The sequence below is a fragment of the Nyctereutes procyonoides genome, unplaced genomic scaffold (genome assembly GCF_905146905.1).
Source record: "Nyctereutes procyonoides isolate TBG_1078 unplaced genomic scaffold, NYPRO_anot_genome, whole genome shotgun sequence".
Classification (NCBI taxonomy): Eukaryota; Metazoa; Chordata; class Mammalia; order Carnivora; family Canidae; genus Nyctereutes; species Nyctereutes procyonoides.
The window spans coordinates 24,498,037-24,519,785 of NW_026575082.1; the positions used below are offsets into that span (position 1 = coordinate 24,498,037).

General features: G+C 45.6%; 1 protein-coding gene across 16 annotated transcripts in view; it reads right to left on the reverse strand.

The window, feature by feature from the left end:
• Positions 1–21,749, reverse strand: part of LOC129514487 (low-density lipoprotein receptor class A domain-containing protein 4-like) — a 387,588-nt gene that overhangs the window by 310,036 nt on the left and 55,803 nt on the right. The window lies entirely within an intron of this gene.

A 21,749-nucleotide genomic window follows, 5' to 3' on the forward strand; every position in this document is an offset into this window, starting at 1 on the left:
CATGCACGGGACCTAGTGGGGGCTGTCCCAGGGCAGGAGCCCAAGGCCTAGTGCTGAAAAATCACCTCCATTTGCTCACAATGACCTACAGTCGAGACAGCTGCTGGGCAGCAGGCGAGACAGACGTGCCACCGCCGGCAAACATAACGCCCGCCAGACGCCGGTGACCGCTCCAGCGGGACAGGCCGATTCTCAATAAAGCATCTTTCAGAACGGCAGGCATCAAACGAGCTGGTATTTTTCAGTTTGGAACACGGCCATCATCGCAGAGTCCGTCTTTCCCACCTTACCTGTGTCATCCCCGGTGTCCCTCAGGCCCCACCTTCACCCCGTCTGCCAGGTAGCAGAAAGTGCTTACGCCACAAAGACAGATCCTCCGTAAGATCTTAGTCCAAGTAATCGGGGTCAGACTGGTGTCCGGAGACCGATTCCAAGGTACCCGTGTGCGGGGATGGGTCCCCCCCACAGCCAAGCAGTTCTCGGACACCAACAGGGTGTCCGAGGAGATTTCGGCTCAATCCTGCTGCTGTCTGCCCAGAGAGAGCAGCTCATCCCACAGGTGCAGGGCTCAGTCCTGCAGCACCATCTCCCTGCCACTCCAGGCGCCAGTCACAGGCCCAGGTTGCCCGTCCTTCCGACCTAACTGCGGTGCCTTGCAAGTTCCCACAGCCTCCTCCTCGGACTTGAGACGTGAGCTACAAATCTAGGTTGTCACCTGTCCTTCTGCCTGACTAGCTACAAAGTCAGAGGTTCCCAGGACCTCCTCCTCAGCTTCCATTAATTTGCTACAGGGCCCACAGAGCTCAGGGGAACTGTCTTCCTGGCCACATTACCTTTGCATTATAAAAGGATGAACTCAGAATTAGCCAGAAGGGAAGAGATGCATAGGGCAGGGTTGCTTCCAGGCTTTCTCCAGGCACTGCGCTCCCCCATTCCCCGGGTATCCATCAACCCAGAAGCTCTCCAAATGCTCCTGCAGAATTTTTATGAAGGCTTCCTTATATACATCACATGGATTAAATCATTGGCCATTAGCGACCCTGTTAACTTCCCTAGAGGTCAGGGAGTGGGACTAAACCTTCCAACCCTCTAATCACAAGGTTGGCTCCACTGGCAACTGGCACCTCCAGCCTTAACTGCTTTTCAAAAGTTTCCTGGGATCCCTGGGTGGCGCAGCGGTTTGGCACCTGCCTTTGGCCCAGGGCGCGATCCTGGAGACCCGGGATCGAATCCCACGTCAGGCTCCCGGTGCATGGAGCCTGCTTCTCCCTCTGCCTGTGTCTCTGCCTCTCTCTCTCTCTCTCTCTCTCTCTGTATGACTATCGTAAATAAATTTAAAAAAATTAAAAAAAAAAGTTTCCTTATTTTTTTTTTAAAGATTTTTTTTGGAAGATTTTATTTATTTATTCATAAGAGACAGAGAGAGAGAGAGGCAGAGACACAGGCAGAGGGAGAAGCAGGCTCCATGCAGGGAGCTTGACGTAGGACTCGATCCTGGGTCTCCAGGATCACGCCCTGGGCTGAAGGCGGTGCTAAACCTCTGAGCCACCTGGCTGCCCCAAAAGTTTCCTTATTAACCTAACAAATGATGCGTTTTATCACCCTCAGTGCTTAGGAAATTCCAAGTATTTTAGATGCTGTGAACGAGGAACTATACACAAAGACCAAATATATATATGAGAAATATATTTTGGTCATCTGAATATCCAAAAAAATATATATATGTATATATTTCTTATCAATATCATAAAGGTCCCAGTTATCAGACTGACCCTGATTTATCTTTTTTAAGGTCTTTAACATCATTATTACATGAATGTTAAGAGTACTATGGAGACCGTAAGGAGATGGGGTGCTGTCATATCAGACCCCTCCCCATGAACCAACTCCCAAATCCTCAGCAAACTCAGAGAGAAAGATAGAATTGCAAGGAATAAACCTAACAGGCGTGGCGCATCTAATAATTGCTTGCAAGAGAAACTAGAACCGGAATGAATAGAAAGCAATGTTTTTAGGAGTTCTATTTTCATTGGCCAAATTATCCTCATCCAACTGACGCATCCCCAGGGCCACTTGCTGGGTGTTTGTGAGCGGCCTCCTGAGTGACACTACACGGACCCTCAGAGCCATACCCTACCCCTCCCATGACAGTGCGCAGTCCCACCAGCGGAACCATCCACAGGCCCCAGGGCTACACACAGCCCTCCATGCACCGAATCAGCCCCATTGAGCACGTGCCCTTCATTTTCCACTTTGGGTGGCAGTTACAATTCTCCTTCCACTTACAGGAAATGGAAAAATGCAGGTAATATATTCAGTAAAGTCAAGGGGAAAGGACAAGAGCAAATCACACAAAACAAAAAGTGAATGTAACTTGAATAATCTGTTATTTTTAGGCTTTAGAAACAGAAACCAACAGCATTTCTAAAACTGGTTAATCCCAAACACCACTGTGGTTCTACAGCCAAGTTGGAAATTCCTTCCTAGCTAGGACTCAAAATCTAGAAGCCACCAAAAGAAAAGAATGATAATATAATCACATAAACAGAGTTTATGTGAAGTTTCAGTCCGGTCAAAGCAATTAAGGGACAAATGACAAAAAATTCAAACAGTATTTACAAGTTTTATCACAAAATCTACTTCCCTAATATATAAAATGCTCCTAGAAATCCATGAGATAAATAAATAAATAAATAAATAAATAAATAAATAAATAAATAAATAAGAAAAAAAAAGAAATCCATGAGAAAAAAAAAGTACCACAATCCACAAATGGAAAGGGCTTGTACAATCACATGAAAGATGCACAACCTCACTTATAATAATAAAAATGTACACTAAAACAACATTTATTTTTATTTATTTATTTTTTGTTTTATTTATTTTTTTTAAATGACATTTAGATGGCACTTTCCGCCTGTCTGGTAAACACCAAAAATGTGGAAATGTAAAAAAAAAAAAAAAAAAATGGAAATGTGGCCTATTGCTAGGAATGTGGTAAAACAGGCACCTTCACTCGCTGCTGATGGGGTGAGCTCAGATACACCCCAAGAAGGGCGACCTGGCAATGTCAATCAAAACTACAGATCTGGGAATTTATCCTTAAGGCTACACTTGCATGTAATTAAGTGCAATGAAACTAAGTGAAATGAAATATGTTATTCGTTGTATTTTGTTTGTGTAAGCGAATCTGGAAATGAGCCAAATGTTCATCAATAGAGGACTGACTGGTTCAATACATTAATGGCGTGTACATTAAATGGGACACCAGGCATCCGTAAACAGGAGGGGAGGGGGGCACAGGGGAAAGAAAGGATGAGGAGGACAGAAGCCTCGTATGTGCATGTGGAAGGATCTCCCAAGACACATTAAGCATAAAAAGCAAGGTTAAAAAAAAAAAAAAAGCAAGGTGCAGGAAAATGGATATGAGACCTTTTGGACAAGTGGATGGTGGTGAAGATTAATATATTCTCAAATTTATTTATAAATGCACAGGAAAATTCTAAAACAGATACATAAGAAACAGTAACAGTGACGACGGGAACAGGGATGGAAGTAGACTTGTGAATGAACACCTTTCCGATAACTGATTTCACGTATGAGCCATCTAATGATAATACCTAACAAAAAGTGTAAAACCAAAATAGTAAGCTTTTTAAATATGCTGGCACAGCTCTTTACGCTGGCTTCCACATCGGCAAGCTGAGGCCTAAGAAGGCGACGTGTCCGCCTCCCTCAGATGATCTTGCTGTTTCCTCCATCGCTTACCCCTCTTCGTCCTCAGGGAATCCTTACTATTTCCTCCTGGTATTTCGCTTATCGATCTCGATCCTCAAGCCTGTGTCTATGACGAGGAGTTCAGAAAACAGAAATTATCCTTGACCGTCGTAATTTGACACCAAAACACATTTGGAACCCATGTTCCTAAAGCTGCGCCGGGTAACCCTGAAAGAGCTGGATTAATCAAATTAGAGGAGCTGGTTGGTATTGGTGCACGGGGTGCGTCTGAGAGACAGCCACCCGTCCTGTCCTCTTCCCTGGCACTTTCTAGGGGGTCTGACCCGCAGCCTGCAGCGTGCCAGGCCTCCGGGGGTATCTAAGGCCCAACGCCTTGACGGCATTAACCCGGGAACCCCAAGGTGGCCAGGCGGGCCCCAAGGCCGCGTACGATGTGAGGACTAACACTCCTCGGCCGCCTCGGGCCTTTGCAGCCAGCAACCACGGGGTCGACGGGGCAGCCAGCCAGACGGCCTTCTGGTGCCCGAGGAACCTAGAGAATCAGCCTATTCATTAGAGACCAACCCCCAATAAATCTCCCTAAAAAGAAGGAACCAGAAGCTTTCCTTTTGGACCATGGCCAAGGTCTCACTTTGCGAGGGGCAGCGGGTCCCAGACTCCAGAACACACCAGTCGCTGCACATTTTCCTACTCCGTCTGCAGCTAGAGAGCAAGCAGGAGCCCCCGGGAGACGGGGGGGGGCTCCAGGAGCCTCTCACCCGCCCGCCCCATCACAGGAGCAAGGGTAAAGTTCCCAAAGGTCCTCCCCTGCGTTGGGACCTCATGCACGTCAGCTAAGAGCTGAGCTAAAACCGTGAACTGTATCCCGTGAGTAACACTGAACCCGGTAAAACGATGTAAGTAAGCCTCGGTGGCCGGTCCCACAGCTGCCCCAGGCTGCGCCCCTGAAGCCCCACCTGCCTCGGGCGGCACCCGTCCTTCCCGAAGCGCTCGCTCCCCCGCGCTCTGCTTGGAAACTAAACACCATCCTAGCAGGCGCTGACCTGCCTTCCCGAAGGAAAGCTGCTGAAAACTAGCAACTGAGCTACAAACACCAGGTTTGGCAAACTTTGGCCACACAAAGCCATTAATCTGATGAGGGAATGTCAGGGGTCTCCATGAAATCGCCATTTCCCAATGAAATAACCCTCGTCTCCCAAACCGGGCGGCTCTGAGGGAGGAAGCAGCCCGGGCCGGCGATGAATACAAACGGATGCTGATGAGCAGGCCATGGCCAGAGGGAGCTGAAGGCTGCAGGACTGTTGCAGCTGCTGCTGTTAAAATGCCTGCAGCCTTTATTCCAGGGCTGCGCAAGAGCATCTGATTTATTCAAATGCTTCAGCTTCTCAACATAATCGCATTTATACATACTTATGTAGGCAGGGGAGTGGATGCAGAGAAACTCTGGGGGTTTGGGGGGGGCAGGGGTGTCCAGAGGCAGCAGTGGGTGATCAGTAGAGAACCGCAGCCCAGGGCCACCGGGCAAGTCCAGAGCAGGGATCACCAAACCCACCCAGCAAAGCAGGGTGGGGGCACCAGAGGGAGGGGGAGGGTGTAGCAGGTAGGGAGGGGTGGGGGGTGGCATCCGAGACACGGAGCAATGCTACGCTCTCCTGCTTCCCTGTTAGTGGTGCTCATCTCAGACCCTACAGGAAAAAAAAGGGGACAGAGGAAACCAAGCCTCCAGGGTCTTTCAGCACCACCATCGCTGCCCCCACAGTGGGCGCACAGTCTACAGCAGCGCCCAGGACAGGTCGCTGGGCTCTGGTCAGCATCCTGCTTCCAAGATACTTACAATCTGCCCGAAAGAAAAACAAGAAAAAGTGCAGGAGCATGATGGAAACAGGGTCATTTTGTCCACTCGCCCTGCCCCAAACCTCGACCTTGTGTCACCTTATTTCCCTTCTCAATATGTCCCATCCTCCCACCCCTGCTCTCAAGCTCCAGAACACTGGTCTCCTTCAAGGCAACCTGCTCCAGCAAGGGTTCCTGCAGTTTCATGGATTTGCAGGCAAAGGGTGTTCCCGGTCTTCTCTAAGTCTAGGAAATTCTGAGTTAAACACTGAGGTTTTCTTTGCCACCGTACTTCTCACAGTATCTAACATGTCGGCGGTACCTCGAGAATCTCCAAGAACGGGGGGCCCCCAGGTTGCTCAGCCAGTCAAGCATTTGACTCTCGATTTCGGCTCAGGTCGTGACCTCACGGTTGTGAAATCGAGACCCTCCTTGGCCGCTGCGCTGGGTGTGGAGCTTGCTTAGGGCTCTCTCCCTCTCCTTCTGCCCCACCCCCTCGCAAACAAACAAAACAAATGGATAAAATAAGAGTCTCCAAGAAAGGGATTTTTTTTTTAAATTTTTATTTATTTATGATAATCACACAGAGAGAGAGGCAGAGACACAGGCAGAGGGAGAAGCAGGCTCCATGCACCGGGAGCCCAACGTGGGATTCGATCCCGGGTCTCCAGGATCGGGCCCTGGGCCAAAGGCAGGCGCTAAACCGCTGCGCCACCCAGGGATCCCCAAGAAAGGGATTTAACAGGCAGCGTGGATAAATTCGGTCAACTGGAAAATCTTTTCTTTTGCCCACTTCCTGAAACCACTCTGCACACACACCGGGCGCGACCCCGGGCCACCCCCGTCCCTGCTCCCACCGGGCTCACGCTGGATGTCAAGGATGCACTCGTGGGAGAGACGCACGCGTCCCGGGCATTTGGACACCCCGCGAGGTAAGCTGCTCGACAGCGACCGGTTTCAGAGCTTAAACCAGTTGCCGGTACCCAGTTCACCACACTTTCTCCCTTATCACACCCCGTCTCTGGGTGTTCAGAGGTAGCAACGGAACATCAGCCCGAGAGCTCCACAGACAACCCTAAATCCTTCCCTGAAATAGATCACGATCAATTCCCTTCATCCCCTCGAACTTAATCCTGCTCATAGTGTTAACACACCCAAGGAACAATTGAATGAGGCGGCTGACGATATAAAGATAAAACAAAGACGCCAAATCCCTTCATCCCGCTGTTGAGTGCTCAGGTTTTCATCTCATGCCCAATTTCCCCAGACCTGCCCAAAAACAGAAGCTGAGACGGGTCCAGGCATCTCCCCTGGGGCCTCGGAGGAGAGTTGCCCAGAGGAGGCAGCAACGTCAGCCACTGCAGGACCGGCCCCTGCATCACAGCCCTCCCTTGGCCATGGCCTTACGGCAAAAACCATCAGAGGAGAGGCTGACCCTCCTTTTTTTTTTTTTTAAGATTTCATTTATTTATTTGAGAGAGAGAACATGCATCCAAGAGAGCATGAGTGGGGGAGAGGAGCAGAGGGAAAGGGATAAGCAGACTCCCAGCCGATCAGGGAGCCCGGGGCGGACCCCACTCCCAGGATCCCGGACCGTGGGGCAGACGCTTACCAGAGCCGCTCAGCTGCCCCCAGGTTGCCCTCTGTTCCCGGGGCCCCACACCAAGACTTCGGGTCCCACCTCAACCATCCACTCTGCTCGAGCAGCTGGGCCAGCAGGGGTGGGTGGGAGCGGGGGACAAAGAGCCACAGCTTTCTCTCGGTGCCCTGGACAGGCCGCACCTGTAAGGAGGCGCTGGCTGGGCTGTAAGGTCCCGGGTCCCCAGACATAAGTGAGGACCAGAAGCTGTGGCTGCGGAGGATAGGGCTCCTCGAGCGTCAAAACTTGTCACGTAGAGCTAGACGGGCTCTTCCTATTTCCAGGACGTTCTCCTGAGCACGGGCATTTTCTGTCTAGACAGAGCCAGCAGAGCCCTCTTTGCCATTTAAGGCTAAGCTGTTGGGCATCAAGTGAGCACAGGTAGACAACCTTCCCACCCACCCCCCTTTTAAGGAGAACAACATCTAGGAGCCCAGGAGCAGTGGACTCCCCCTCTTCCTACACCCCTACAGAAGGACCCTAAACACAAGTCATCACCAATGCAGATGGCACCCGCAGCACCTGCAGCACCTGTACACCTGCGCCACCCGCAGCACCCGCAGCGGCCACAGCACCCACGAGGAGGTCATAGCCTGTACGTCTCCCTGAAATTCACTCGGAATTGTCAGGGGAGCCCGGTTCCCCTTCTTAAAACTGAAAGTTGCCACAAAGGGCTCTAATCTCCAATCCCGGACTGACTCCGGAGCGCTGGCCCAGCCCACACCTCTCCACCCCGCGTCCTCGGACTGGCTCACTCTTCCTCTGACACGGAGGTCGAGGAGTGTCGCCTACTTGACCTGATGCAGTGAGGAGGCGGCAGCTGTTCCAAAAACAAAACTCTAAAGATGTTTAAGGGCCTTTACTTAGAGATGTCAAACGGGTGCACTACAGACTCGAGAAGCTCCTTCGCTTCGCACGATGCGTGCGTCTGCAGACAGAGCCCGGGCATCAGCCTCCACAGCCACTTGTACGCGGTGGTGGCCCATGGCAGTGGGGTTCGGGCCTGCGAGGCAGCTGCCCCGTTCCTATAGGGACTGGGGGCATCATAAGAACGAGCTTCATGTTTCAAAGGAAATCACCACCCCTTTCTGTTACCTACGACTGTCGCCTCAGCTGCCTGTCTGCGTGCTCTGTGGAATCCCCGCTCCGAGCACTCCGTCCAAACTGCAGAGGGAGATGAAGACATCCCATGGATAGTTCCCACAGAATTTCAAAAACAGAGCAATTTCCAACAAGCTACACATGACTCGCTGACCTCAGCTTTCCCAGAATTCGACAACGGGGCCCAGTGATAGTCCCCCTGCCCAGGCCTCCGGAGAACCCCGACCCGCGGCAAGACAGGCTTAGGCTAGTCTGCTGCACCCCGGTGCTCAGCAGCCAGTCTGCCAGCGACGGCCCACCCGAGGAGCTGTGCCCTGATCAAAGTGCATTGTTATCGCAGCTCCTGGACCCCAGACCAGACGGCCAGCGAATTTCTACCCACTTCCGCAGAACACCAGCTTCTTGTTGCTAAGTGCTGTGCATCTCCACTGTCCTTAAAAGCTAACTCCTGGGGCACCTGGCAGGCTCAGCTGGTGGAACACGCGACTCTTGGTCTCAGGGCTGGGAGTTTGAGCCCCACGTTGTGTGGAGAGATTACTTAAAAATAAAATCTTTTTAGGGATGCCCAGGTGGCTCAGAGATTGAGCGTCTGCCTTCAGCCCAGGGCGTGATCCTGGGGTCCTGGGATCGAGTCCCACGTCGGGCTCTCTGCATGGAGCCTCCTTCACCCTCTGCCTGTGCCTCTGCCTCTCTCTCTCTGAATAAATAAATTAAAAATATCTAAAAAAAAAAAAAAAAAAAAGAATTGTCCCAGCCCTTTATAGGACCCTGGGCCAAAAAACACCAAAGAGCACAGGGCCCCTTCTCTCTCCCCCCCACCCTCAGGTCTGTAAAGCGACGGCCCCTCCAAGATGTAGAGACCTTGGGGCCCCAGAGCCACTCAGCCCCAACACCCTCTCCTAGGAACATTCTCCCCCGGTCAGCCACAGGGATCTGGGGACTTCTCTTATCAGGAAGGGCAATAATCTCCTTTCAGACTATGCAGCAAAATGAAGAACACATGCCCAGGGGAGAGTATTAAGCAGCAGATGGTACCACACAAGGCCAGGTACTTCACGCATAGTAGGTCTCCCTCAACCCTGTAAGAATTCCATGTGAGTTGAAGGTATTAGTTCATTTCCCAGATAGAGAAAACGAAATGCACAAAAGTAAAGGAACTTGGCCAAGGCCACACAACTAGTCATTGGTAGGCCCAGAAGTCAAACCCAGGTCTGTCTGCCTCCAACGATCATGAACTTTTCACACAGCCATGTGATCACAACCTTGCAGAAAGCACATATTTAAAATTTTTTTTAAATATTAAAAGATAAAAGAAATACACAGGAAGAAAATTAGTTGTATGAAAATAATGAAACCATGGGTGAATTTTCCTTTGTTCCTAAATTTCCTTACTTTTATCTTTTAAAAATGTTTTGAATTAAGTAAGAAAATGCTAGTCATAAATCAAAACTGAATGTATATCAGTGAATGGGTCCTTCCCATTAGTTCTATTATAATTTCTGAAGAAAACAATAAATAAAATCTTAAAAAAAAAAAAAAAGATGACCTAACAGCATAAGAAGCTCTAGAATGGAAGGCAGGAGCCCTGGCTCTGCTCCTAGTTCTATCAATGGCTGTCTACACAGCCCTGCACAAGTCACTTCACCTCTCCAGCCTGCAGGCTTTCCTCTTTGTGTAATAAAAAAGATAGAATCAATGATCTCTACAGTGACTTGGGAGTTCTAAAACTCTTGACTTTAAGATTTCCACCTTTGTTAGTGCACAGTGCTCAATCGTGTGCACAAACACTAAAAAAAAATAAAAAAATAAAAAATAAAAAATAAATTTATTATTAAATAAATAAATAAATAAATAAAACAAAACAAACAAACAGAAAACTCTGTATAATCATTAAAAGTACACACATGAGGGGCACTCGGGTGGCTCCATCGGTGTAATGGCCTGGCCGACTCCGGTTTCAGCTCGGATCATGATCAGGGTCCTGGGATGAGGTCCCACATGGGCTCTGTGCTCAGCAGGGAGCCTGCCTGAGGATTCCTTCTCCCTCCCCACTACCCCTGCCCTGCTCACTTGCTCACTCTCTCTCTAAAAATAAACAAATCTCTTAAAAAAAAAAGCTACTTTAAAAGCACACACATGAAAATACACATTCTAGTTTACTTCTATTGGGGAGGCCTTAAGGTGTCGTCGGAACACATGTATTTAAGCAACAGCGGCTATGCTGTTTGTTTCAGGTATGGAAGAGCATGAAACAACATAAAGATTCTCTTCCCACCTGGATGTCCCCAGACCACAAGCATTATAATATACTGAGTACAATGATGCTAAACATTTTAAGGTGCCGATGATCTTTTAAGATTCATTCTATGTCTTCCACAGGTTTAAGCATACACACAAGACGTCTGAATATAGAAAACTTCATTTCATGCTCCTAGTAGTCCTGGGTGACAGCACGGCTTACAGGCTGACATGTAAGGAGATGTTGAGGGACATGGAAGACTCCTAACTCTGGGAAACGAACTAGGGGTGGTGGAAGGGGAGGAGGGCGGGGGGGGTGACTGGGTGATGGGCACTGAGGGGGGCACTTGACGGGATGAGCATTGGGTGTTATTCTTTATGTTGGCAAATTGAACACCAATAAAAAATAAATTTATTATTACAAAAAAATTGTTGAGGGAGCCCTGTGCCACACCAAAAATAGTAGCCACTGGTTTCCCCTGGTTCAGGCTCAGGCACCGTGTGATCTCCACGTGCACGGCTTGACAGGCTAATGAGTCTACAATAGGCACCCTACAGAAGAGCTAATTTCCAAGGTTTCCCCAATTACAAGGTCCATCACAGCTTTCTAAAATGTTGGGGACATTACACAAAATTATACATGTTGGTATGGTCAGTGCAAGCCACCGTATGAGGGAAAATTCTAAGCAAAAGAGTAAAGTAAACATCTTGAGTTTCTACAAACAAGGAGCCTCACGACTGTCGATACCTTTGTTTAAGCAACTTCCCTAAGCTGTTGGCTTAATTCCTCAGGTGCAAACAAAAAGTCTACAACTCATTTCTTCCAGGGCGAGAAGGGTTTACCTACAAATCAAATGCTTAATCTTCACCGTGTTTGACTACTACAAAATAGTTATATATGTGCCTAAAACCTGACCAGCCAGTCAGACTCAAAGTTGTCTTTGTTCCTGAGTGTCTTCTAACAACTAATGAATAAATCTGAGAGAATTCACCTTAGTATCCATCGATACTAACAATCCTTCAGCTATTCCATATAAGGCCAAATGAAAAAGATAAACGTTTTTTACTATTCTACGCAATAGGCTGGCGCTCAAACAAGTAGGCAAGCTGCACTGACATCAACTGTGATGGAAAAAGTATGCAACCAGAATTTTTCTAGCAACCAACCTTTAAAATGATCATTTTCTTTAATTTTTTTTTTGAGAGGGAGAGGGGGTAAGGAGGGCAGAGGAGTAGGAGAGAGGGAATCTTAAGGCTCGACACTCAGCGTGGAGCCCTATGCGAGGTCCAATCCCACAACCCCGAGATCAGGACCCCGAGGTAGAATTAAGAGTCAGACGCACAATGGACAACTAAGCCACCCAGGTAGTCCCCAAATAACCATTTTCACTCTCCCTCCACACCCCGTGGTGGACAACAAGGCCTGAAAGGGGCACAGGCTGCAGGGAGGCTCTTACATCAAGGCTCACTCCATCATCCACCCAGGGTCTGACCTTGGACATTGTCCACTGAACCTCTCCAACTTGTATTTCCTCACTTGTAGTTGAGGTTTTTGAATATATATGATAGCTTTGGTCCCTTTCAGTTGTAAAGAAAAAGATACAACTTATTTTTCTTGTTAAAAACAGCTTTCAACTACCACAGACTTCATCCCTTTGACGACAAAAATCTCTTGCTAAATATTCAGATTAAGTGATTAAAGAAGCCTTTTTAAGAAGAGACCATTTATCATAATTATCTATTATTTAAGCCATTTTTCATCAGGTCTTTCTGATGTGCTCCCAGCCTACAGCCTCAAAGTGACAGTCACCTTGACCACCATCAGTCATTTCATCATGGGCAGTAACTAGCATTTAACATGTACGTTTCTCAGCTCACTTTATAGAATTAAACGCAAATAGCCAGAGGTTAAAAGAAGAATCTCCAGGACAAATCTGTCATTCCAACTTCACAAATAATTTACTATAAATTGAGAGAGAGCTACCACTGGACATGTAATAAAGAACTCCTCCAGCCCCTACAAATCTTCAAGCCTGAATCCTACAAGATCCCAACAGAAAACAGGCCAACCTTCAGACAGTGCCATTAACATATTTTCTGGAACTTAAACCAATATAAAATGCAATATTAAAAAAAATAGTTTAAAGGTAAACTTTATTTTTTTTAATTTTTTTTAAATTTTTATTTATTTATGATAGTCACAGAGAGAGAGAGAGGGAGGCAGAGACACAGGCAGAGGGAGAAGCAGGCTCCATGCACCGGGAGCCGGACGTGGGATTCGATCCCGGGTCTCCAGGATCGCGCCCTGGGCCAAAGGCAGGCGCCAAACCGCTGCGCCACCCAGGGATCCCTTAAAGGTAAACTTTAAAAGTACCTTCAAAGGGTGATCAGAAGAGGCGACAATAACTAATGAGTGAATACTGACACCTAAAAATTCACATGCACTGTTAAAAAACGGGAGGAAGGTAACATTCATCCAAGACTTCTCAGTGAGGTAGTCCAACAATTTTCTTAAAAAAAGCATCCTGAAGATGTGATTCAATCTAAAAGGGAACAATAAAGACAACTGTACTCTCGTATTTCTTCTCCTGTGATGACAATGAAGGAAGGACGGTGTGATGGAATATTGCGATCCAGCCACGCCGACTCATTTGTACAGGATTTGTATACCTTTGCATACCTTCTATACAAGTAGGTGTTCTCTTCGTGGATCTAATTTTAATTAAATAAGTTCAGCATCTGTTCAGAGATGGTACGGGGGAAATCAAAGCCGTAAAATAACCACAGTCCAACTACACTGACTTAGAGAAAGCATAACGAACACATATATACTAACATATGAGATCGGCTACAGTTTGTCTATATGCCAAAAGCTTCTCAGCAGCAACCTAGAAATAATGTCTCTTCTACTAAATTAATAATTCCACAAAAAGATCAGTTTTCCTTTTTTGGAAAGGAAAATCTACAGAGAGCATGGATGGGATATAACTCTACAGAGGCCATGGAAGAGATATAAAACTGAATTACAAGGAATGCCAGCTCATGCTCCAATGCTTCAAAGATAGTCAAAAGAAATGTGTAACTTTGTCAAGACCTAAACCAGTGACTTCAGATTTATGCTTTCATCGTGTGTCTACCTTAAAAGTTCAAAGGTCAACAGTGAAGGCTCATAGTATTCCTTTGATGGGGTGGCTAAGCCCCAGAAAGAAAGCATGCCCGCCTCAGGGACACGCTTACCAACACCCAGAACTGATCTCTTGGAGTCCCCACTGCCTTGGTCCTCATCCCATTTCCAAGTGTCTCCTGAATTGGAAAGACCCCGTATCTCTCTCCAGTGGCCTTTGTTCTCCAGACTTACCAAAGAACAAAAAAAGGGTAGCAAATAAAAAAAATAAAAATAAATTTAAAAAAAACACTCAGATCACTGATGATCTCCCACAAAGCAGAAAGCAGTTTATTGCTGCCTCACTTAATACAAAATAAATCCCCCATGTAATAACCAGAAAACAATGTGCTGCTCATTCAGGTAGAAAAAGCAGAAGCCAGGAAATCTCCACCTTCCGTGCTTCATGACAATCAATCATGTGGCTCTCTTATGCTCCATTTTTTTTTTTAACTTGGAAGCATGATTTTTAAAAGTTTTTGACATGGCCATAATAAATTTTGAAGAACCGGACATGGGAAAACTCACCCCAAGAGTGTCCTCCCCGTCATTTCTTAAAATGTATTAGAGATGTTTCACTTCATTTGGCATTGTGACGGGTATCCCAAAAGCCTAAAGACTGGAGGAATGTTGAGACATTTCTAGATGCTAAAGAGATTTTATAACCCAGGTTTCCCTGACCTATAGCTCTCTCAAGCCACATAGTCATCTGGATTAGTTGGAGAAACAGCTTAGTAGAGCATGGCTCACAGAATCACAAATACGCACGGAACACATGCAGGAATAATGTCAGTAGCCAGCCCCCAGATAATCTGTGTTCACATGAAGATGCACTGAACATTATTGTTATTGTTTGCTGTGCCTATGCCTTTGAAACATTAAGGCAACACCTAAGAACCCAGAAAAACCTCAGGCCTTCAGGAATGCTTTATCATTATCTCCGTCCACTCCACCATCCAAATAGCAGACAAATTGCTCCTTGAAGACACGAAACTTCTGAATCCCATAGCGTTTCCTTGTCACTGCCGAGCCCTTGGAGGATACACAACAAAGACGTAAGGACCGGCTATCCCACAAGTACCCAACATCGAACACTTCTGTTGGTAGCCTAGAAGGGGAAATCTTGGGGCATTTTCCAAAATTTCATCCGATTGGTCAAAAGTAACCTAATCAGCTAGTTCAAAAGATGTGGCGGCGATATTCCCGAGGTTAACAGAAATCAACAGAAAACTCCCTATGCTCTGGCCACTGCTTGGGATTCTCAGTTCTAATCTCAAGTCTAAAAAGCATTAATTTTCAAAAAAAAAAAAAAGAACAGTAATAAAGAAAGAACTGTAAGCTTAAGAATGCAGGAGATTACATTGGTCATGAGAGAATTTTTTCATTCCCCAGAAACACTGCTTTGTTAAAATTCAGGAATTCTTAAAGATAAATCACATTTATATTGAATGTGATCCTATTGTTCCTGAGACTCTTAAGATCTCAGTTGCCAAGGTTTGGAATAAATCAGATGCCAGAGGTTAAAAGAAGAATGCAAATAATAGTTCAGACCCGGCCAGTCTGCAGAGTTCACTGTGGGAGGAAGAAAGGCCGAGCCCGTGCGGAGGTGAAGGTACAGGAGGGACCTGGGGACCCCAGTCAGGACCTTGCTGCTCCATTTACATGCTCGGCAACCCCATGCAAATCATTACAGCTGTCTGGGCCTCAACTTCTCCAACTACACAATTCAGCTGGTAAAAGGTTTTGGCCAGGACTAATATTTTATGGTTTCAATCAGCAAGCATTCAGTTAATTATTTACTGAATGCGTGAATGGGTAATTAAATGGAAAAACTAACAATGGGTTTTGCCTTCAGATGCCTCTCCTGGTGGCAAAGGAGGCTTTGCTGCCTATTGTATCTTTTATCATTTTGTTTTCGGGGGGCACAACAGATTGGGCCTCAGCCAGAAAGGTGTAAAGACGTCAGTGGACACACACTGACAGGTCAAGGGGAGAAGCAGTGGATATATATGCCACTACTCAGACTCTCTTTGGAGACTATTTTTTTAATAATAAATTTATTTTTTATTGGTGTTCAATTTGCCAACATACAGAATAACACCCAGTGCTCATCCCGTCAAGTGCCCCCCTCAGTGCCCGTCACCCATTCACTCCCACCCCTCGCCCTCCTCCCCTTCCACCACCCCTAGTTCGTTTCCCAGAGTTAGGAGTCTCTCATGTTCTGTCTCCCTTTCTGATATTTCCTACCCATTTCTTCTCCCTTTTGCTGTGACTTGGAGGCCCAAACTCCATCCTATCTGGGTAGTGCACTAGTTAGCCTCAGGAAATTAAAATCCACTCAACAGAGATGGATCTGGCTCCTGTGTGGGCTCACGTTGTCTCAGAAAGTGATGGTGCAGACCAAGGTGCTTGGTAATGCTTGTATAGACTGCAGCCTCTTACATTTTCATAGGCCTATCTTAGAGTCAAAGGGTTGGTATAAACCAGCTATGATTTAAAAATAGGAATAACACTTTTTCATTTTTCTGTTATACTCTTAACTTCTTAGAATATACCCAGTGTCTGACTTCTAATTAGTTTAGTATTTTACTAAGTGTCTCGCTGCTACCTACCAATAAGGAGTAGGTCACACAACTGACGGTAGACAACAGAACTTTTTCAGGACACCCTGACTTGCTTATCAAAAAGGAAAATATGTATATACTGGTACAGGAATAAGGCACAAAAAGATGTCTAACAGGGATCCCTGGGGGGCTCAGCGATTTAGCGCCTGTCTTTGGCTCAGGACGTGAACCCCGGGGTCCCGGGATCGAGTCCCACATCGGGCTCCCTGCATGGAGCCTGCTTCTCCCTCTGCCTGTGTCTCTGCCTCTCTCCTTCTGTGTCCCTGATGAATAAATAAATAAAATCTTAAAAAAAAAGATATCTAACAAACCCAAATCTTTTCTGTTAAGAATATCTGAATGAATGAATGAATGAATGAATAAGAAATGAATAAGGATAAAGAGAAAACTGAAGAAATGGAAACTTTAGCTATCAATTCTTCTGGCCAAGCAAAAATTGTATACTATCCTAATGACTTGAAGATTGTTTTATCTAAAGTTAGATATGCGAAAAAGGTGGATGTTGAGATAGAAGAATGCTTAGGATATAAGCAAAATCCGATTAATGACGAGGCTGCTGCTACATACTCTTAAACTGACTATATTAGCTCTCCAGAGAAACAAAAGCAATAGGATACACATGTGCACGTGCGCGCGCACACACACGCACACGAGAGAGAGAGAAAGAGAGAGAGAGAGAGAGAGAGAGACACGAAGGGAAGGAGGGAGGGAGGGAGGGAGGAAGGGAAGGAGAGAAGGAGGGAGGGAGGAAGAAAACTGATCATGAGGAATTGGTTCACACAATTTCAAAGGCTGAGAAGCTCCGGGATCTGCCATCTGCAAGCTGCAGATCCAGGAAAGTCAGGGTATAACTCCAGTCTGAGTCTAAAAGCCTGAGAACCGGAATGCCGATGGTGTGAACCCCAGTCCGAGGACAGAAGACCAATGTCGCAGCTGACATAGGGAGGCAAGAAGCAAAAGGGGCAAATCCATTCTTCCTTCACCTTCTGTTCTATGCAGGCCTTCAGGGGATTGGATGGTGTCTACCCACAATGATGAGGGCAATCTACTGAGTCCACCATCTCAACTGCTAACCTTATCTGGAAACATCCTCACATTCACACCCAGTAATGCTTAATCTGGGCACCCCCTAACCCAGTCAAATTGACACACAGAATTAATCATCACACTGACTACAAACTAAACACCTAAGGCACCCAAAGTATTCATATTTTTCCATGAAGAACCATGAACAGAAAGGAATCCCCAGCTCCTCCTTCCCTTCAAGTATCATGGAACTGAGGTCCCTGTGAATCATGGAGAAACAAAGTCATCCAGTCCGATGATAAAGAGGAAGGAATGGATGCTCCCATCTGCAAGGAGGAGGCATCAACTGTCCAGCCACACTCAGGAGGACTGAAGTCTTCCATTGGATTATCATCCCACCCAGTTCCTGAACCCACCACATCTACCAATGCATAAAAACGACACACTGGATACGGGAAAGGTATACACCCAGGGCCAAGAATCAGTCTTGTTGTGTTAAAGTGAAAATACAGAATATTCCAGCGGTCCCCCCGGATGCTGTTGCACCTCTCATGTGACCCCCATGTTCATGTGAAAGCCTGAAATAGAATATGGTTCTTCTTTAGGTAGAAGAAAGCCTATTTTTGAGCATGATTCCTCACCCGTGAAACTAAAAGCTCAAGCAAAAATAAGTTTACATTTGGTGATCTGCAATACAGCTGTTCTCTCCGTGGCAATCTCCACAGCTCAGGAGTGGACACAACTGGGTCTACAGGTAAAAAAAATCCCTCTAAACCAGAGATAGATGGCCCCCAGATGATTCCAGCAATCTAGCTTTTACTTTGCAAAGCACTACAATGGAAAACTAGCAATTCTTAACCACGGTCCCTATTTATGCCTTCTCCACTAAACATTAAAGTTCCCAAGAGATGGAGTCAATGTTTTTTTGTAAATTGTAAATTTACAATTGTTGTAAATTAAAGACAGATGACAAAGTTAAGTAATTAGACAACGAATTAGCAAATAGTATTAAACCTCCCATTTAGATATTTAGGAACCCTTGAACCGTTCAGTGTGCAGCAATCTACAATACCCTATAATCCCTTCCAATAGCGTAGAGTCCTCAGAAATCCTATATTATGCCTCACATAATCTCTCATTCCTTCAGTTTATCCATCTATGCAACAGATACAAATGAGAAAACAAACATGATGTAAGTCCCTCAGAAGTGAACCGTTAGAACTGAACAGAATAACAGAATACAAGCTCAGAGCGTATTCAGAACAGCCACTAACAGGTCTAGCATTGGGATCCTCACAGTAACGTGGAAAGTGCCAAGCAGTGGGGCATCCTCAATTGCTGCAAAGCAGAACAAAGCAGAAGCTCCTTCTGAGGTCCAACTGCTGCTTCTAAAGGCCCCCAATTGGGATCCCTGGGTGGCGCAGCGGTTTGGCGCCTGCCTTTGGCCCAGGGCGCGATCCTGGAGACCCAGGATCGAATCCCAAGTCAGGCTCCCAGTGCATGGAGCCTGCTTCTCCCTCTGCCTGTGTCTCTGCCTCTCTCTCTCTCTCTCTCTCTCTCTCTCTCTCTCTCTCTCTGTATGACTATCGTAAATAAATTTAAAAAAAAAATTAAAAAAAAATAAAGGCCTCCAACTGCCAAACTGCCCAAAGCCGCAGACAAAGCTGTTTCCATGTGTTTGTTCTTTTGCCAAATTTATATATATAAATTTATTTTTTATTGGTGTTCATTTTGCCAACATATAGCATAACACCCAGTGCTCATCTCGTCAAGGGCCCCCCTCAGTGCCCACCAACCAGTCACCCCCACCCCCCACCCACCTCGCCTTCCACCACCCCTTGTTCGTTTCCTAGAGTTAGGAGTTTCTCATGTTCTGTCTCCCTTTCTGATATTCCCCACTCATTTTTTTCTCCTTTTTTCCTTCTAGGTGTCGTTTTAAATGTTTCTATGTAGGACAGTTGTGTCAGGGGGTCTTCACTGCTTTGTTAGGGTCACCGAAGTACAGTCTGTTGCTAAAGTTGATGGAACAGTAATTATGGCCTTTGATTCACCCTACAGCAGTGGTTTCTAATGCATTTTTCATTTGCAGTCACAATATTATGCAAATTACTTTATGGATTTCTTTACAGATTCTTTTTGTTAAAATTATTAAAATTGTATTGTCAACAATATCTTAGGATAAAATAGCCAAAGTTGTATATCTGGTCCTACCTAAAACTTTACTTTGCTGTGAAAGTGACATGGTTTTAGTGTAAACAATTCTATTATGCACGCCCAAAGTAAATCTTTCAATTTCAGTAAACTTTGCTCCTTTAAACAGATATACCTTCATTGATATAATTTGGGCTAACATAATGAAAGGTGGTTAAAAAGAGATGATTTCACTTTAATTCTCTGAAACTGAGGTCGGAGCATATATGCCCATTTTATTCTGGTTTATATTCTACTTACATTTAGTTGAGGAATTATAAAACTGCTGTTTTATCCATTAAAACCCCCCAGAGAATACATCAGAATTACTACGTAAGTAAATCTTTTGCTCAAAATATGAGAGAACTATAAATTGATAAATTATTTCCATTCCACCTTCTTCATGGAATACAGCAATTTTTTTAAGATAATGAAAATAGTATCTGGTTTTATCTGAAAGCTTTTAGGTTAGGTCTATATTAGATTTTCTAAACAGTCTAGAAATTCAGATGACTATACTAAAACTAGCTTTACAGGTACATTTTGCTTTTAATCTCTTTGCCTCCTTTGATATAAAGTTTTTAACATTTTTCTCTGCACTGAACCAGTGTCATCAGTATTTAATTGATTTTCTATTATTCTTAATTGTAGGCAGCTTATATTAGTCAAGAGTAGATTATTTATCCAAAAGATGTCGCCACCCTCTCACCCACTTTCCAAAGTAAAAACAAGAGCTCATTTCTCACGTCTGTGTATCAGATCCAACCCAGGAGATAAAGAACACACAACTCATTTTATCCTTATCTTTGCTTCTATATTAATAAAGTAACATTCATTAAAATGAATTTTTGAGGGGATCCCTGGGTGGCTCGGTGGTTTCGCGCCTGCCTTTGGCCCTGGGTGTGATCCTGGAGTCCCGGGATCGAGTCCCGTGTAGGGCTGCCGGCATGGAGCCTGCTTCTCCCTCTGCCTGGGTCTCTGCCTCTCTCTCTCTCTCTCTGTTTATAATAAATAAATAAATAAATAAATAAATAAATAAATAAATAAATAAATCTTTTTAAAAAATGAATTTTTGAAAGAAGACTGATTACAAAGCTTCTTGAGTAACTGATGTCAATTTCTTTTTTCTTTTTTATTTTTCCGCAATCCACCCCCCCCCCATGTCCATTTCTAACGGCAGAGTATCAACAAGGACATTTTTCCAATTGCATTTAGAGATGGGGTGAAATTCTTTTTTTTTTCTTTCACCTTTATTGAGGCATAATTGACAAATGAGGTAAAATTCTTAAAAGTACTTCTAGACAGTTACAGGAAGAAGAGAAGATATTAGGTTAGGGGATTTTGAAACCAGGAGTTCACCAGTAAAATCGCCCAGATTGAAGGCTGACTATAATATGCAGTATTTGGAGTAATTTTTTTTTTTTTAGATGATACATACAAGAGTGAGTAGGACTGCAACAGGCCTTAAGACATCCAGGCAGAGACAGGAAAATTTTCTGGATAACGGACAATACCGAGGGGATCATCTCTAAGGCTATGCTGATGAGGTAAAAGGATACACAGTACCAAGTATTAAAGCTTGACCACTGTTTTCTGACAACTCAAAACCCTGACAACAGGACAGATCATCTCTATTATAAGACAAAGAAAGTTATATGCGCGTGGGCTTCATGCCCTTTTCTGCAGTCCTGCTGCTCTCTTAGTTGCTCTCCGTCTCTGGGGTGATCTTGCCACACAATGATGACCCCCACATCTCCATCCTGTCGTTACAACCTCTCTTCGCCTCATCCCCTCCGGATGGCTCTACAGGCATGGCAGTCCAGAAATCTCATCCTGGTCGTGGCCTGCCTCTGCTCATACTGTCTTCGCACTTGCCCAAGACTGAATCCCAGAAGTTATTTGGGAATCCGCATTTGCTCAACAGGCACACCCAAGGCCTCTCTGCTCTGTCACGGACACCCAGTGCAGGCTTTTTCACCTCTTCCTGCAAACGCCTCCGCTGCTATTCTTTCTGGTTGATCTTAGCTTCTTCTGTCTCTCCCCTCCATTCATTCCTACCATGGCCACCCCCAAGCACACATCTAATGTTACCATCTTCCCTGAAAAGCTCAAAATAGGTTCCCTACACTATAGGATAATCTAGGAATCATAGCCAAACGCTTTATGGTCTGGTCCCAGTTTTCTTTTCCAACCCGTC